The sequence below is a fragment of the Callorhinus ursinus genome, unplaced genomic scaffold (genome assembly GCF_003265705.2).
Source record: "Callorhinus ursinus isolate GAN/ISIS: 27379988/994484 unplaced genomic scaffold, GSC_fseal_2.0 scaffold53, whole genome shotgun sequence".
In the NCBI taxonomy this organism is placed as follows: domain Eukaryota; kingdom Metazoa; phylum Chordata; class Mammalia; order Carnivora; family Otariidae; genus Callorhinus; species Callorhinus ursinus.
This window is the reverse complement of record NW_027397115.1, coordinates 2,552,897-2,571,771: the sequence shown is the minus strand read 5'-3', so window position 1 is coordinate 2,571,771 and position 18,875 is coordinate 2,552,897. Positions and strand designations below refer to the sequence as shown.

Genomic DNA, 18,875 nt, shown 5'->3' with positions numbered 1-18,875 from the left:
ATGCAGGGCTGTCTCATCAAGCACAGCTGTCAAAGGCAGGAACTTGGGTTCCATTTCTCTCTAGGCATCGCTCCATCCCAAAGTCTGAGAGCAGAGAACCTAGCTGGCTTAGTCAAGGGGATGCCCAGCCCTTGGCCGTGGGAGGGCGCGGATGGGACAGCATCACTGGGACCACAGGATAGAAAGAGGGGTTATCTGCATCCATGTCCCTGACGATCTCACTTTAGGTGATATTCAACAATGGCCAAAACCTGATTGAGAAAATGCCGAATTATATTATGCAGTGTGTCCGAATGAACCATGACCGGGGACCTCCTAGCCAACAAAACGTAGCTACAGCGCAAGACAGTGCGGTGTCTCCTTACCAGCCCCTCTGAGCTCACTCCCCTCTCCAACACGGAGAGGTGCCAGAAGGTGCTAGAAGCAGCAATGGCTCTTTAGAGCCACAGAGGATACTGAAGACCCTAACTTGGACCGTCCTGTCCCAACGGAATAATAACGAGACGGTCTTTCACAACCACCGCTCTTCCACTTCTTCCCTGGGTCCCTGGACAGGCAGTTCCAGAACCGGTTTGGGGGATGTCTGCACAGATTTTCAACTTACAAACAAGAGTTTCCTGCTGTCCCCGTCTCCAGTTTGCCTTGATGACTGCCCTGGCTATGGAGCGCCGCCAACACCGTCAAGGAACCAGTCAGCAGTCCGCAACAAACAGCAGACAGAGAAGAAACGCCACTCCAAATCCAAACAGCTCCCCCGCTCAGACAGGCTCCCCGGGCCCTGGTAGGAAGCGTCCACACCACAGCACAGAAGTCGCCAACCTGGGTGGTGACTTTGCTGGAAAGTGTTATTTGCAGGAAAATGTGACCAGATATCTGGATAAGCCCTTATGGGCAGTAAAGCAACGAATAGTAACTTGGGGCCCTCGAACAGTGAACATCTTGCCAAACGATACCAAATATGACAGGCCATGACACTGAGCACCAGATATTACCGGCTGGCCTTGACTCATCCCGTGAATCAGCGGGAATGCACCAACTCCCCTCCCCCCGGCCTCGGTCTGCGGTCTGTTCTGGGCCTGCTTGGAAGGGGCAGAGCTGTATTCAAAGGCACCGGGGCAGGAGAGCCTCGGCAAGGCGGGAAGAGCAGGATACTAACACAGGCTTTGCTTCTGCCCCAAAGGTCCGGGCATGAGGTTGGCCCACACGAAGAGGGAAATGGAGAAATGACTCTGCCACCAAGTCCACGGGGACAGGTGGGAGAGTGGGCTCTTTTAGCTGCCACCTTGAGCATCTCATTAGAGCACAGTGGTTCTTACACAGGGGAGGACATCTGTGACATGCTATTTACCTTGAACACGCTGGCCTCCCTGACCCAGCCCGGCGCGAGCAGAGGCGGGAAAGGCTCAGGGTGATGGTCCCCCAAGGAGCCCGACGGCACTCCCCCACCCTCAGCCCTGCTGGAAATCCAGGTGCTTCCCTCGTGTCAATTCTCCAGGGTCCCCGACGGTAAGGCTGTGGTTCCCACTTTACAGATGAGGACGGGGGGCTCCAGGGAAGTGAAGCCAACTGTCTGCACTCAGTGACCTTGTAAGGGACAGAACTTCCACAGCATCGGAAGTCTGACCCCCGAACTTGAGCACGTGAGCCCTGTCACTTCCTTAACTCACCTCTCACCAAAGGACAAGAGACACAGGAGATGGTTGGATCCTGCGTGATGCCTATTACTGTCACAGTGCTGTGTGGAGCAGAGAAAATAGAAGATAGCTATGAGATCTGGGGGGTGGGGAAGAGAGGAGAGTAGGTCGAGCCAGCTGATTCTTGGGCCTCAGTTTCCTCCTCTGTAAAATGGGGATAACGCCACCTTCTTCAGCAAGTGCGGAGACCCAAGGGAAGACCAGCTAGGCAGCAAACTCTCAAGGCTCCCTGGGGCATCTCTAGAGTTACACAAGGCATACAGGTACTGGTGCACATTCCCTGCTAGATCTGTTTGGGCCCCCACGTTATGTGACTTCCCCAAAACCCACAAGTCAATAGACCACTTACCCATTCAAAGAATGTTCACTTTGACTCCAAAGTTCATCCAGCAAGTATACTAGGATGTTCAGAGTTGTAGACTTTCTGCAAATAGGGCCACCCACAATTCCTCCCACCCCGGTACCCACAGGCAGTTCTGCCATAAATCAGTGGAGTCTGTTCCCCACCTCTGAAGTCCGGGCTGACCTTGCACCTTGCTGTGACCAGTAGGACCCAGTGGAAGTGAGGCCCCGCTCTGTCCGAGGCTTAGCAGTTCTGTTTTGGCTCTCTGGGAAGCTAGCCATGGATCAAGAAATTGGACTCCTGTGCTAAAGAGAGAGACTGCATGGCAGGGGGCAGAGACCACGGGGCAAGAGGGTCTAGCAAAGAGAGAGAAAGAAACCAAGCCAGCCCCCAGGTGAGCCACCAGCTTCATCAGTGACCACGGTAAACGCTGTAGAAAGTAGAAGAACCTCCCAGCTGAGCCCTGCCCAAATTCCTGAGCAACAAAATGACTGTCGATTTACACTATGTTGTGGGTAGTTTGTCCATCACAGAGACAGAACCCAAACCATAGTTGTACTGTTTACTGCAGAAAAACTGAAAACCATCTACTAAGAGACACTGGTAAAACATGGGGGTATGCACAAACTTCCATACAAATCAACACTTCTTGATGAGGGGGAGATAGGGTATTAAGTGAAAAGGTGTTATAAAACAGAATGCGTAGCATGTACCCTTCTGGAGAAATACGAAATGCTATAAAAGGGTGAAAAAAAGAAACAGAAAATTTGAGCCACACAACATGCATTAAGAATTGAAACAAATGAAAAGCCTTTCTCACCCCCCCAATTCCCAAATGGCTTTGTACTGTGTTTTTACCAAAATCACCAAATTATCAACAGACAATTCCTGTCTATACAAATTAGTCAAGAAAATGGAGCGGACAAGGTGGGAAAAGCTAGTCCACCATGGCCTCCAACAACGGACAAGGCCAATGTGCATGGACATCTCTATAAAGATATATGAATGGCCAGTGAGCCAATGAAAAGGAAGACCAGCATCGTCAGTCGCCAGGGAAATACAACTCAGAACCACAGTAGGATAGCACTTTGTACCCACCAGGATGGCTAAAACCAAAACAGACAGTAACAAGTGTTGATGAGGATTCACAGTAACTGGGCCGCTCATACACTTCTCATGGGAATGGGAAACGGTGCAGCTGCTTTGGACAACAGTCTGGCAGTTTCCCAAAAGGAGAAACACAGAGCTACCATTTGAGGTGATTTTACTATCCAACGGAAAAATGAAAAATAGATCCACGCAAAATCTTATACACAGATGTTCATAGCATTATTCATAATAGCCCCGAAAAGTGGAAACAACTCAAATATCCATCCATGGATAAATGGATAAACAAAGTATGGTAAACCCACACAACGGGAAATTATTTGGCAGTAAGAAGGAACGAAGCACCGACACCTGCTCCTCCATGGATGAACCCTGAAATCATTATGCCGAGTAAAAGAAAGCAGACCACATATAGTGTGATTCCATTTATATGAAATGTCCAGAGAAGCAAATTTACAGAGACAGAAAGCTTAGTGGTTGCCAGTGGCTGGGAGGGGGCACACGGGGGGAGGGTGGGTGCTAATGGGCACGGAGTTTCCTTCTGGGCTAATGAAAATGTGGAATAGTGGTGATGGCCACATAGCTCGGAATAGACTAAAACCACTGAACTGTACCCTTTACAAGGGTGAATTGTACAGTATGTGGATTATGTCTTAATAAAGCTCTATTTTCTTAAATGGATAAGGCCCACTGAAGCCTAAAATACAGAACATAGAGCCATTATGCTAATAAGATGTGCTCCCCCCTCTGCATGTGTTCATCAATAGCGTCCCAATGCAGCGGCACCTTCTATTTCTGAAAAAAGCAAGATCGACGTGGGACAGCCTATTCCCATGCTCTACCCGATCCGCATTACGACCCCGGGGGAGGGGGCTGGTCTGGCTCTCAGCCCCCTTCCGTGGGTGTGGAGACGTGCCCGCTCATCCAGGCTCACGGAGGGGCCTCTGAGCTGGGACGCAAACGTGGCCTCCGCCTCACCTTCTCCTGCTTCACCTAATGGAAGCAGCAGTAGCAAGACCCCGAAGGTCAACTGCTCCCTCCTGAAACCCAGGTTGCCCTGAAGCCCTGCTCTCTGTGAGGTGTGAACCGCCGGTGACCCCAGCGTCGTGGCACGGAGGGGTGTTAATATTTAACCACCAGCCTGGGAACAGGGTGGTGCTGGGGCCGGCGGCCTCCTGCTCCTGGGGACAACCCTGGAAACCAGCTGAAATCTAACCCACGGAGAAAAGCCAGAGGACCGCACGCCACCACGAGAGCTGCTTTCCAGAGCCTCACAGGCCCCCTTCCCTGGAAACAAGAGCCCAGCTGCACCCCCCCCCCAGTGCCCACTGCCTCATCACTGCAGAGAGCCCCCATCCCACAGCCATGTGGGGACGATGCCTCCTCCCACCTTCTGCCAGCAGGTCCCAGCGATCTGGGGTCTCAAGAGCTGAACGGGGCCTTGGAAATCTACTCCCACGGCTTCAATTTTCAGCTCGGGAGGCCAGACCTTGCGCACGGGCCACTGGTGGCCACATGCGGAGGAGAGCCAATTCTGGGCCTCTGTCTCAGGTGGTATGATGGAAGACACTCTTGCCATCCTAGCCTGAGACCCAGCTCAACGGTCGTCCCCCACGCCCCCCGCCCCAGGGTCCCTCAGACACAGCCCATCGCCTTCAGGGAGCTGGGGTTTGGAAGGGCCACACCTGGAGGCACCCAGGGTCTCTGCAGGAGGCCCAGCTGGCAGCTAGGGGTCCCAGCACCAAAACACTAAGGCCTGGGCCACCGAGCTCGAGGGATGACATTCTCTCACCTCATCCTCCCTCCTCCAACGGGGTACGTGTGGTCACAAGCCCCGCTCTATAGACAAGACAGCGGAGGTGCAGATGAGTTAAGAAAGTGTCCTCAGCCAGTGAACGGCAGGCCCCAGACAGGAAGCGACACAGAGCCACCCTTCCCATTGGGACCCCCAGCCAGGAATCCTCCCAGGGGTTAGAGGGCATAGAGAGAATCCAGGAGAATGTGGCTGGCTCCGTGCCCAGTGACCCCATCAAAGAAAGAGAAATGAATTTCAGATCATGTGGTGGGCAGAAAAACACGTGTGTGTGCACGCACACACGCGCACGTACACGCACACACACGCACGCACGCGCAGGCACGCGCACGCACGCACACGCACACGCACACGCATGCAGGCACGCGCACGCACGCACACACGCACGCACGCAGGCACGCGCACGTGCGCACACACACACACACACACACCAGAAGTCCACATCCTAATCCCCAGAACCTGTGACTTGTCGAGGCAAGAGCACCCTGCAGATGTGATTTAGGTGGTGCCCTGTCATTACCAGGGTCCCTATAAGGCACAGAGGGTGACAGAGACAGAGGTGTGAGGATAGAAGCAGAGTCACAGGGATGTGACTGCTAGCCGGAGGGTATGAGCCAAGGAATGGGGGTGGCATCTGGAAGCTGGAGAAGACAAGGCAATGACGGATTCTCCCCTGGAGCATGCAGAAGGGGCTCAGCCCTGACGCACCTTCAGATTAACTCAGTGAGATCCATCTAGAATTTCCGACCTCCACAGACATAACATAGCAAATGGGTGCTGTGTCAAGCCACAGAATTTGTGATTTGTCACAACAGCCATAGGAACGAATGGAATTTCATTGCTGAAACCAACCCTGAACACCCCTAGGTCCCAGGTGCTCTGTGAGCAGCCAGAGATGGAGCTCTGACTCCAGATAAGTTGAATGCATCACACAGTGAAGGCTATTAGACCCCGATCCGGGGGCATGAGGTGAGGAAGGAGTTCTCCGGGGCAGCAGAGGAAGGAAAAGCACTCAAGTGTCTCCTGAGGCAGGTCAGAGGGATGGGCAGAGTTAATGAAGCCAGGAGGGCAGGAAGGGCATTCCAGCAGAGGAGAACAGACTGTGCAAACCAAGATGAGAGAGGCGAGGGGAGTCTGCAGCCATGGGAAGTTTCTGGGCCGAAGAGAACGGGGAAGCTGGGAAGAGTCTCCAGCAGGGGTAACCTGCAGACTCCCCTCTCTCTCCCCTGCTCTGACCCTCACCCCCACCCTCTGGCTCTCAGCAACACTACAGGGTTGGGCACTTTAAAACTCTGCACACTGTGAATTGCTGCAGGACCTGGAGAACATGCCCCCAGAAGACAGAGAGCAAGAGTGAGCGCGGCGGGGAACCCCCAGCTTTCCCGGCTAACGTGATGTCACAGAGAGGGAGCAGGCATGCTGCTGCTCAGCTCAGGATGAGTCAGGCTGGGAAGCCAGCAGCCCCCGTGCACCTGGAGTCCGACCAGCACGCAAACACCAGGCCCACAGGGGAGCCGGGAACGAGATCAAAGGGCCCACGGAGGAAGTCGGGCGTGGTGCCGCAGGGAGTGCCCCTCCAGAGCCCCAGGCTGGGGAGGACCCACCCCAGGTCCCCAGCACCCCACCTGGGGTTCCAGGAATGCCCTGCCCTTCTACCAAGTCACCCGAACAGGCCCTGGCATCCCTGGAACAGGAAGATGAAGTCGGGGAGGTCCAAGGCTTTTTTTAAACACACTTTCTTTAAGACTACGCATATCCAGGAAGGCTAAAATTAAGTCATTTGGGAGGAAGGTGGAAAAACACACAAAGAAGCATGATACCCTCCACCCACGGCCAGAGCATGAGTTGCTAGCCCACGGTTTCCCCACCCCAGGACCATCTGTCTGTCTGTCTGCCTCGCTCTCTCTCTCCCTCCTCCCTTCCCGCCCCTGCCCTTCACCTGGGCGTTCACAGGATGGTCAACAACACTCCTGTCCATAGTCCAGGAGGCCCCTGTTGTCAAAAGTCAGGAAGCAAATCAGCAGCCATTAAGGTCAGGGCCTCAGTTTCCCCATCTGCAAGAGGAAGGGTTTGGAGTTTTTACCAAGTTCTCGAGAACTGCCTCCATTAACTGAATACCCAAGAGAGGAAGATGAGAGGGTCAAAAATCAAAAGGCTCTGTATTCAAATAAGGGTGGAATGCGCCACATCACTGCTCCTTGAGAAATTTCATACTGTGCATTAGCTCTTTAAAGGCTCTGAGAAGTCCTGCGGCAAAGAAATGTCTACTCTGGCTTTGGCATGTGATAAAGAGGCTCTCAAACATGTGTGTACACATGGGTCCTGGGGGCAGGAGGTGGACAAGGAGGAGCACAGCTAAAAATAGAAGGTTCTCCCCTATCGGGGACACAGCAACCAGCAGAAGAAAACAATCAGGAGGTCTGAGTGGAGCTCTCGTCTGTGCGGGGCCGCAGCCGACCACAGGCTGCCACCCGCACCACTGTTCCCGGTGTTTTCATCTCCACCACACCTGTTCCTCCTTGAGCTCCCCAGGGAAGCTTCCACCAACACCCTGAGGGGCACGTTGTCATTAGACACGCTCAGAGCCTCTCCTTTCCAGCGCTCAGGCTGGTGTTTTAAATTTGTTTGCAGAGTTCTTTGGGTTTTCCTCTTTCCCGAGCAGATTTTGAGCTCCTAGGGCCACAAGAGCCAGGCCTGTTTCGCCGGCCACTAATGTAGCCCCAGCCCCTAGCACACAGCGTGGCACACAGTAGGTCTCAAATACCTGCTGGCCGAACGTGCTGGTGCCTTCAGAGCATTCCTACCAGCCCACGGGCGTTTCTGGATCACGTTCTGTAGTCTGTGTTAGTTAAAGAGGAAAAGCGAATGTTTTTGTTTTTCAAATGACTCTAGTGTTTCCAGCAGTGGATTCATCCCCAGTTCCCAGGGCCTCGGCCCACTGCTCCCTCCTACCCTGGTGCCCCCTGGGGGTGCCTGGCCCCACCCACCGGTCAGTCCCAGGCCCTGCACAGCCCACCCTCCCGGCCTGCCTGTGTCCTCGGGGGGACCGCTGGATGACCCGAGCAGACCCCTGCGGGAAGCTGCCGGGGGCGTGGGCTTCACCTCCTCCACGTCTGTGCCCTCAGCAGCAGCAGCACCAGCTCCTTTATCGGTATGTGTCCGGGGGACCAGGAGGGCAGGAGGACACAGACGGACAGGGAGCCGCAGCTGGGAAGAAAGCCAACGGCAAATTTACTTTTGGACCAAACTCTTGTTCCCCTTTGCTTCCAGTTCCAGGGTTTGGGCTCCCGAGTTTCCGGAAACTGGAGGCCCTGTCACTCGGTTCAACCGAGGCACAAAGCACACCGACACCAAATGACAAGAGGTAAGCCACGCTGGTGACATCAGTCACCGAAAGGCCTCGGCGGGGGCCGGGGGGGGGGGGCGGCGCAGAAAAACCGGGCCTGCTGGGGAGCACCGTGGGGCTTCAGAGGTGGCTCTGGAAACCCACTGCTGGGCGGCTGCGCGCATCTGGCCTCGTGGAGGCGGGCGGGCAAGACGCCACGGATGGCAGACTCGTCTTCTGAGCCTTTCCCTGGTTGCCCCATTTCCTCCAGCGCCAGACCAAAATAGAATGAGGTCAATGCTGCCTCTTCCACGCACACTCAAGGAATAAACAAACCAACACAAACACAGCTTTCATGCTGGGTCATCTTCCCTACCTTTCTTTCCTTCTTCCTTTTTTTTTTTTTTTTTTATTTAAAGAACCACAGGCTGTTTTAAGATTCCAAACCCAGAGGCGGAAAAGCCAAGTGAAGCAGGCAGTGGACGGAGAAGGGAAGTGAGCCTTTCAGCTGGGTTTGCAGAAGAAACAAGGATCACGATCGCCAAGTTCAAGGTTTTCAGAAACAAAGGTCAGATCAGAGCGCCTCGATGCAGGGTGGGGCAGGGTGTCCCGGACTTCACTCTGACCGCGGATCCTTCAACGGAAGAGCGGTGGCCAGAGGGAAGGCTGAGGAGACAGCTCGCTGGGCCTCACGCCTCCGAGCCCCCAGACAGCCCTGCCAGCTGGACACCCCGTCGTATCTTCCGTCATATTTTGGGGACCCCCCCAGAGGCAGATCCTGAGTCAAGGACTTAAATGCAAGTAGCCTGAGAGCGCCCCCCCCCCCCGCACCAGGAACCACCTGGACTTGAGGGAGAACGCGAGGCAGGGATGGGAAAAAGCCCAAACAGGACACTGTGCGCATCTGGGGCTTACACCCTCTGGGCCCCCAGGACGCGTGAACACCGCTCCGCGCAGTGCTTCCCAAGGTGACAGGAGGTTCAGGATTTATCTACCAGTCCCTGACTGCCAGCAACGGAGGGCTGCTCCCGGGAGCCTTGGCTCCTCCATGGGCTGCAGACATTCCCAGAGTCAGAGAAGACCCTCGGGCAGGAGAGGTCAGTGCTGGGCGGAAGCATCCAGGTCTGCGGCCACCTCACTGAGGAGGGACGGAGGCTCTGTCTGAGGCCATAGCTGGTGAGGCCAACACGGCAGGAATCATCCCCCTCCGAGGTGGCCAACAGGGGCTGGAGGAGAAAGACTCAGGGCAGGGACACCCACGGCCATGGGCCAGCAAGAGAAGACAGTGATGAAGAGGAAGGAAGCAGCTCCCTTTACTGCCCAGGAAGCAAGACGGTGGGGGTCACAGGTTCTCCTGGGAATTCAGGGTCTGGAGATGCACCCCGGGCCCCCTGATGGGAAAGGGATCCAAAGCAGGACGCTGTTAGCAAAAGCTTTCCAAGGAGAATCCCCATTTCCTTTCCTTTGACAATAAGTTTCTCTGGAGGCTCCTGGTTCTGACTCTTAGTCCCACCTGCCTCACAAAGCACCCTGCCCTCCCTCCTCCACGCCCCCCACCCGTGGGCCCAGTCCCTGAGTCAAAGGTTGAGTGCAAATCCCCAACCCCATGACGTTGAGGGGAAAAAAGAAGTCTGCTTTTGGACCTAGGTATCATCTTTCAAGAGTCCTTAATTAGGCCCTAAAGAAGAGTCAGAAAAAGAAATCCTATTCCTTAAAAGGCTCTTACAATCTAGTCTTCACTCAAGAAGCAAAACCATTTGCTCTATGCCAGGCACTGGAGGGATGGTGGTCGAAAGCCCCAAAAGTTACAAGGTGCTCCAGGCTGAGGACCTAGTGATCTTGACTCCCAGCTGTCCAGGTTCAAAAGACAGTGAGACCGTGCCATGATGGTGGGTTTGAGTTAGATTTTAAAGTAGGCAAGGCTGTGGGGGCACCTGGCTGGCTCATTCAGAGGGAGCACAAGGCTCTCGATCTCGGGGTTGTGAGTTTGAGCCCCACACTGGGTATAGCCATGACTGAAATAAATAAACTTAAAAAATAAAAGACAAAGAAAATATAAAACTACAAAAAGAGTCAGATTTAAAAAATAATACTAATAAAGTAGGTAGGGTTGAGACAAACTAGCAGTAGTGGGAAAGGATTATGTACAAACACTCTGTGAAAAGCTGGTTGAAAGGCAAGGTCACCAGAAACAAGCAAAGTCTAAGAAACTCATAGGAAGAGGTGCCTTAGGGGACACGACAAGGAAAAGTCATGTGGTGTCCCAGATGGGATCCCGCAACAGAAGAAAGACATGAGGGCAAAAACAAAAGGAATCTGGATAGATTACTGACCTGAGTTAATGATAATAATGCATCAACATGTGGGTTCATTTTTTATAGCAAATGCACCATACTAATGTCAGATGTTAATGGGGGAAGCCAGGTACAGTGAGTATGGGAATTCTCTGTACTATCTTCTCAATTTTTCTATGTCTAAAACTTCTTAAAAAAAAGTCTAATAATAAAAAGTAAGTGATATTTTTTTAAAAAGCTGGTTTGGGGGTATAGGTGTGGGAATTAAACTAGAGTAGACTGGACAAACAGGGAGAGGGGATGAGAAAAGCAGGGGCTAGAAAACAAGATGTTTCCCGAGCAAAGGGGTATGCAAATGCCAACCTGGCCACACCAGAGGGCACGTGTGTGTGCGTGCATCAATGTGTGTCTGTGTATATGTCTGTGTGTTTTGTGTGTCTGTGTGCATGTCATATGTCATGTTATGTCATGAATATAGATATCAACAGATATGCATACCCATATGTATGCATCTGTGGATGGGCGTGCCTGTGTGTGTATGTGTGTGTGCGCATGCCTGTGTGCATGTGTGTGCATGTGTATGTGCATGCCTCTGTGTGTGCGTGTATGTGCATGGGTATGTGCATGCCTGGGTATGTGCATGCCTGTGTGCATGTCTGTGTGCGTGTGTGCATGTGTGTGTACATGTGTGTGCACGTGTATGTGCATGCCTGTGGGCGTGTGTGCATGTGTATGTGCATGCCTGTGTGTGTGTGCGTGCATGCCTGTGTGCATGTGTGTGTGTGCATGCCTGTGTGCGTGTGTGCATGTGTGTGCATGCCTATGTGTGTGTGTGCGTGCCTGTGTGTATGTGCATGCCTGTGTGTGTGCCTGTGTGCGTGTGTGTGCAAGTGTATGTGCATGCCTGTGTGCATGTGTGTGCATGCCTGTGTGTGTGTGTGTGTCTATGTATCTGTGTACAGGAGACAGCTGGAAATGAGACTGGAGCTGGACTGTGGAAGGCATGCCCCTGGACTTAAAGTACTGGGATTTCAAGGTATAGATGCAAGGTATCCATCTGAATATAGATATCAACAGATATGCATACCCAGAGTGTTGGCAGGGCCAGCTCCACGGGCACATGACCTGTGCCGTCACTCTGGGTCCCACACACAGAAGGACTCTGTGGATGGTTTAATGCTCTGCCATCAGTGTCTTGAAATCTATGGTACATTTTTAGCAAGTAGACCCACATTTTCATTTTGTACCGGGTCTCACAAACGATGTGGCCAGTCCTAGGTGCTTGTTTTTAACAATTAATAATAACAGCCACATCCTGTACAATTTCAACTATAGGACACTCTGGAAAAGGCAAAATTATAAAGACAATAAAAAAAACAGGAGTCGTCAGGGTTTGGGGGAGGGGAGGGATGAACAGGCAGAGCCCCGAGGATTGTTAGGGCAGTGAAAATGTTCAGGATGACATCATAATGGTGGGCCCAAGTCATTATACATTTATCCAAGCCCATAGAATGGACACCACCAAGAGTGAACCCTGGTACCAACTGCAGACTTGGGGAGGTATGACATGTCCATGTGGGTTCATCCACAGTAACAGTGGTCCCACCCTGGCTGGGGATGTTGATAATTGGGAGATGTTCCACATGTGTGGGGCCAGGGGGTATAAGAGAAAGCCGCTGTACCTTCCCCTCAGTTTTGCAGTGAACCTAAAATTTCTCTAAAATAAGATTTAAAAAAAATAAAAAGAATACACACAAAGACTTCTAGTCTCAACACCTGACCTGTTGGGGTTAAAATGAGAATTTCTGGGGTTTTTTTCTCTCTCTCTCTTTTTTAAAGATTTATTTCAGAGAGAGGGCGAGAGTGAGTGGGGGGAGGGGCAGAGGGAGAGGGAGAGAGAATGCTGAAGCAGACTCCCAGGACCCTGAGATCATAACCTGAGCCGCCCTCAGGAGTCGGCCGCTTAACTGACTGAGCCCCACAGGCACCCCTCTGTTTCTCTTTAAACCCGCTCCCAGGTGGTTCTGAGGACACCTCAGTTTGGGCCTCACCATCCCAGACCACGGGACCGATAGAACCCGTGAGCAGGCGCGTGGCAGGCACTGAGCAGTGTCTCGGGGGTGCCCAGAGGTAAGCAAGGTGAACAGGAAGGATGGTGATGACCTTCCTATTCCGAGTGTACGTCAGAGCCAGCAGCACCCCCTGGGGCCTATCCAGAACCCCAGCCTCTCAGACCCTCCTAGGTGGCTCCACAGCCCCCAGGGAGCCTCCCTCCCAGATGCCAGCACCCACTTCACCCATCAGCATCCAGAGTGGGAGTGTCTGCGGGCTGCCATCCCTCCCTCCACTCCAGTGCTTCTCAGCCAGGGGCCATTCTGCCCTCGGGGGGCATGTGATGACATCTGGAGATATTTGGGGCTGTTGACGCGTGGCAGTGACATCTCACAGATAGAGGCCAGGGATGCTGCCCAGGATGGCCCAGCTCACACAGGGATCCGCGGTGACGCCGCGGCATATCAGTCTGGCCAAGCCTGAGAGACCCAGCCTTCAAGCCTACTGATGGAGGTGGTGGCATAAACACGTCAGCCGCTTGGGCCCTGACTGGGGGTCAGGGGTGCGACTCTGTCTCCCAAAGGCCCTGCAGGATGAGGGAGCCAAAGTCAACCTACTGAGACTCTCAGTGGCCTGGCAGTCTGCCTTTGCCCACCCACTTCCTGGTGCCCCTTCCTGTGCCGGAAACATTTCCTAATTACTCACTTGCACACATAATCCTTGTCTTGGGGTAAGCTTCCAGGAAACCTGACCTGCAACCAGTGGCCCACAGGCTTCACTCTACAGCAACTCACTCAGCCAGCAGGGGCTGCCTCATGGCCTGGAGCCCGGTGGGGATCAGGCAGGAGGGAGTGCTGTGATCCATTAGCAATGCCTGCCTCGGATCCTGCAGGGGGAATGCAGGCCGGCTGTTGGCTTTCCTTCCTCCATTCCTGGAGCGGCAAAATGGAAGGCCATGGGCATTATGCAGTGCTGGGGGGTTGGGAGAGGAAAATGGTGCTGACAGGCTGGCAAGAAGACAAAGGAAGGAAGAACCAGTGTTTGCAAGAACTTTGAGCATTTGCCCAGATGCCTACTTTCGCCATGAACTTGAAACAACCAAGGACTTCCACGAGCATGGTTGATTCCTTTAAAACATCATATTCCTGGTGAGCCTGCCCTCCCCATCCTCACTGAGTTCATATTTGAGCAGGCCCTTTTCTTCCCAGCTACAGATGACCGCTCACGACCAAATTGAAAAATATTAATTCTCTTTGTCTCCTGCCAAAAAGGCTAAAGCAATTACAGGCCCTGATATGAAACACAGATGTTAATACATTTGGAAAAACAGGCTCCTATAGGCGAGCAGAGGTCCAAGTATGAAGTGCTTTTGGAATTAAAGCGCCAGATCAAGTTATACAGACAGCCCCCAATGTGAAAGCCATTCTCCCGAAATTCATTCCAATGTAGGAAACCCAGGGCCACAGCACACATGCTGACATTTCCCCTATTTGCAGACGAGAACCAATCCACCCTTGGGTACCCACTGGCACACAGCTCCAAATAATATAATTATAATCATCACAGGGAAACTTCACTAAGATCGAAAAGTATTATAATTATGGGCAATTTTCACTTTTTTGGAAATTGGGCTCAAATGCCAGAGAAAGATTGCAAACAAGGCCTTCTCAAGTTTCAGTTCTGGAAGAGAGAACACACTGGAAGGTTTGCTGGAACGGACCAGTCCAAGGCTGGAGGAGCTGGGACAGTGCAAGGCCGGACCGGGCCTCCTTGGCGGCCACTCACTCAGACAACAGGGCTGTCCCTTGAATCTTCGTGCCAGGCCCTGCCTCGGAGCTGGGGATACCTGCAGGCAAAAGGCAGCCATGGTCCCACGACTCAGGAAGCCCACGCCCTAGGAGAAGGCCGGACACGTTTTCCTCCACTCACACACCCAGGTTTTACAGAGCACCTGCTGTGTGCCAGGCTCCAGGTACAAAGAATAGGACAATGGGCAAAATACAGCCAACTCCCACCCTCTCGAGGCACCTGTCCGTGCTCAGCCGCTGGGCAACCATCAGGGTGTCTGCAGCTCCCAGTCAGATCTTCGGGGAGGCCCCACCAGGGTCCCTGACCCATCCAGCTTCCAAGTGGTGGGATGGGAATGGATCCAGGTGTCTCCAAAGCCCCCGGTCTTTCCCTCTTCATTACACAGGATTGTGGAATATGCTGGCAGGGTCTTTTGTCTTCTCTGCCTCAGTTTCCTTTCCCCCACTATTACCTGATTCCTAGGATTGCCGTGAAGGGAAGGGAAGAGGCGTAGATGTCAGCCAAGGAAGAAAAACAGATGAGACTGGAGAGGCAAGCTTCCTTTCCTTAATCCCCAACCTGGCACTGTGCCTAAGTTTCCCTGTCTGTGAAATGAGGTGGTGGTACCTCCGGTTGTGATGGGAAGGATTACAGAGTGCTGCACGTCAAGTACTCCAGGCAATTAGCTCTGTCATCATCACCGTTCCAGAAGGCCTGTCTCCTCTCTGTTCAGAGAGGTGTCCTCAAGAAGGGGAGGGCAAGGTCACGCACCGGGAAATGGAAGGCATCAGCCAAATGGATGCAGATGGACAAGCAGCAGCCCTTACCCACAGGCAGGTCTGCAAGGGGACCACTTCATGGGGACATGTGCTCACCTTGACCTTAGCAATCAGGCAGGAAACCCGCCTGGAGGGATCAGAACGGGACAGGGGCGGAGGAGTGCCCCTTGGTGGCATCATTTGGGTCTTCTTGAAGAAAGACGGTCGGACCCATCCACTCACGTCGGGAACCCTACTTGCTACTCAGCTGCATGGTGCACAGTCCTCAAGCCCCTGGGAGGGGAGCAGGACAGAAGTCTGCACCCCCACAGAACGGATGAAGTGACTCATCCAAGGTCCCGCAGATCCTCAAAGGAACAGGAAGGGCAAGTCCACTCTGGGCAGCTTCAAAAAATACCAGTGTCAAGGTGACACTGGGATCAATTACATCAGAATTCTACAGGAGGGACCCCAGCACCCCAATAGTTACTTATTAACTGGTTTTGAATTCCGCCTCGAGCGTGTGACCTCAGGAGGGTCATCTGACCGCTCTGTGCCCCAGTGGTCTCATCCGCAAAATGGGAGAATATGGACTTCTCGAGGGCATCGTGAGGAGTAAGGGAGGATGCGGGCACTTGCAAAGCACTGACCTGGTCAGTCGCAGGCACGGAACCTGTGATCATTGATTCCCTACCAACCCTACTCTCCCCACAAAGCCAGGCTTGGGATGAATTATGGAAGGAAACAAAAGCACAAAGATCGGAAAAACCACCAAGGCCCACCAGTCAGCCTCAGCCTGCGGGACCGGAAGCCAACGGCTCGAACTGGACCGACACAGTCTCTGCCCAGCAGGTTGTCCCTGCGTGCAGGCTTCTTCCAGAGCGATCTCTCTGGACACAGAGGGATCCCAAGGGGAACCAAGGGGGCATCGGGGGCCTCTGTTCCTGCCCAAGCAGCTCCGAGCTGGGATTTGACAAAGGCGCTAAGGAAACCTGCCAACGTGTCCTTGACCAGGCTGCCCTGGGCCTGCTCTCTGCTGACCTTCCAGAACTCCGGTGGTGCCCAGGCAGCCAGCTGCTCCTTCCCTGCCCTTTGAAAAGGCTACTAGGGAGCTGAATCGGCCACTCCTGAGAAAGCAGCTCAAAACCAGAGCTCCCGCCCTGGGGCTGAGGTGTAGTGGCAAGATGTGCAAGCCAGGAGACGGGGAACCAGGCACGTAGGCCTTCAGGAGCAGCAGAAAGGCTCCCGGAAGCTTCCGGAAGCCTCTGGAGCCAGAGCCCGAGGGATCCACACCCTCAGCCAGCCCCTTCCCCGTGCCCCTGAGACTGTCAGTCAGGGTCTGGACTGCACTTTGGGCTCGGTCCTGTGGAGAAAAACAGCCATCTTTGAGAAACCAGGCTAAAGGGAACATGGGGACCTATACTAGAGGGAGTCTGTCCCGTTCCGTCTCGCAGGCATATAAGATGGCTCACAGATGAGAGAGAAGAGAGCTCTTGATCACCAGTCCACAGCCTGTAAGCTATACAAAAAGGCCCAGCCCCGCCCCCCAAGACTCTGACATATAAGGAGTTAAAAACCCGCCCCCCACCCCTCCCCAGGGTGATTCTAACCCACAGCCAAAGGTGAGAACCAGAGTTTGGGAATCACAATCACCGTTCGAGCCCCAAGTGAGAAGCACCATGGTGCCGCCATGGCCAAGGACGTGAGCCCTGGAATCCCAGAGACCCGAATTCAAGTCCCAACTCTGCCCCTTTCTGGCTGCATGACCTTGGGTAAGTTACTTCCTCTCCCTGAGCCAGTCTCTGCACCTGGAAAACGGGGATACCAAGTTTTCCAAGGATCATTTCCAAGGTACATAGGAAGCAGAAGTGCCCGGCACATAGTCACATCCAGAAAGCACCAAATGATGGTAAGCCTAGAGCAGAGGGTGGGGATGTGCTCTGGTGTGTGACCGCGTCCCTCTGCCCAGACATGCTCACGGTGATTAAAGTCAGAAAAAAGTCAGAGTCTTGCTACCAAGTCCTTAACCTTTACTTAGCATGAGGGAAACTGGGGAAGGGACCATGAGCTGCACCCTGGAGCCGTCAATACTCTCCCATGAGGACGGTCCCTGCACCCAGCACCCACGCACCTTCTCGTCCATTTCCCTGGATGAAAATCATGAGGGCATCCCCAGGGAGCTTGTCAGAAATGCAGAAGCTCAGTGCCCCCCAACCCCGGCGCTGCAGAAGGCAGACTTGACTGCATTTTCACCCAGATCCCCAGGAGCCGTGTCACCAAACTGTTTAAGGACAAGGAAGCTGCTGGGCTTCCTTCTCGAGAGGGAGAGGCCAGAGCTGTGGCAGGTGTGAGCGTTCCAGGGGGGTTGTGGGCACTGCCAAGGAGCCCCAGGACACCCCCGCTAGGAGAGGAGCTGGGAGCGCTGGGGGGTCCCAGGGAGGGCCTGGGGGTGACAGAGCCCCCCTGGCAAACAAAGGGGTACATGCTTGCCTCCTCCCTCTCCTCGTCTGCCAGCTGCTGTGGCAAACAACCCCTCGGCCCCCACTCCAGCCCGTCACGGGGATAGCTCCTTCTTCCTCAGTGACTCAGGCTGCAGCTGATCCAACCTTGGCCCCGGAGACCACTCTGAGGTCACCCTCCTGGCAACCAAAGTCCCTGAGACCGACCAAGGGACATTTTTCATCCAGCTGCCAACATCATATCGACCTTGGCAGTGACTGACACCCTTTGAGCAGGTTCTGCTTCCCTGGCAGGCCTGTGCGCCGCCCTCCCCCACCAGGGGTATCTCACCGAGCACCTGCATCCCCCACAGATGGGGCAGTACTGGGGGAGCAAAGCTTGGAACCTACTGCGGGGAGGGGGTAGGGTAAGGATGGAAAATGCCCAGTCCAGTTTCCATGAGTGAAACTGGTTAACTAATGTGACCCCCTGTAAAGCCAGGCCCGAGCCGGTCTGGCCTGAGGCCTGGGGTTCAGAAGAGGAGGGAAGGCTCTGATTCCTTGCCCCCCCACCATGGCCACTGAAGCCAAAGTCCCCATCCCTAGACCTGCCTTGCAGCCCCACTTGTCCCACAGCCCCCCAAGGGTGGCTCCAGTGGCCTCTCCAGCTGTCTGGGGCCACGCTGCGAGCAGGGCCCAAGGGCCATGGAAGGCCTCCAGCTCGGCGCATTATTGGAATTTAATCTAGATTCCGAGAGATCGAGAGGACTTGGTGGGAAGTGTCTGCCATAGGGGGAGAGATGCTGAGGCTAACCCAAAGCCAGCTAATCCCTGGCACCCCAGAGCTTTCCAATAAAGCTCAGGCGGAGGCTCGCCAGAGAGCCAGATGTCCCAGCTCCACACAGCTGGGCAGCAGGCAGCAGCAAGACCCCAGACCCCTCGGCAGAGGGAGCAGGCTGGCCACACAGCAGGGTGGCAGGGACGGGATCTGGGTCCTCTGGGGATCAGATCAGCCGCAGGCCTTCAGCTTGAAGAAGATGCGTGTCCCCTCCCCCACCCCCAGAGTTGGGGAAATGCAAACAAGGGCCCCACCTCCACACAAGCTTAGGCCTTCATCCCACCGGAGACTGAAAAATGAGACATTTAGCAGAGATGGGGGGAAAGCACTGTTGCAGACAAAACTTGGCGCTCCCCCACGCCCATTTTCCTTTGAAGGTCTTTGCATTCCCTGTGATGATGGTGATCATGGTGAAGAAGATGGTG

The 18,875-nt window shown here is 54.0% G+C and overlaps 1 protein-coding gene across 1 annotated transcript in view; it reads right to left on the bottom strand.

The window, feature by feature from the left end:
• BMP7 (bone morphogenetic protein 7) overlaps positions 1-18,875 on the bottom strand; it is an 86,549-nt gene that overhangs the window by 30,450 nt on the left and 37,224 nt on the right. The window lies entirely within an intron of this gene.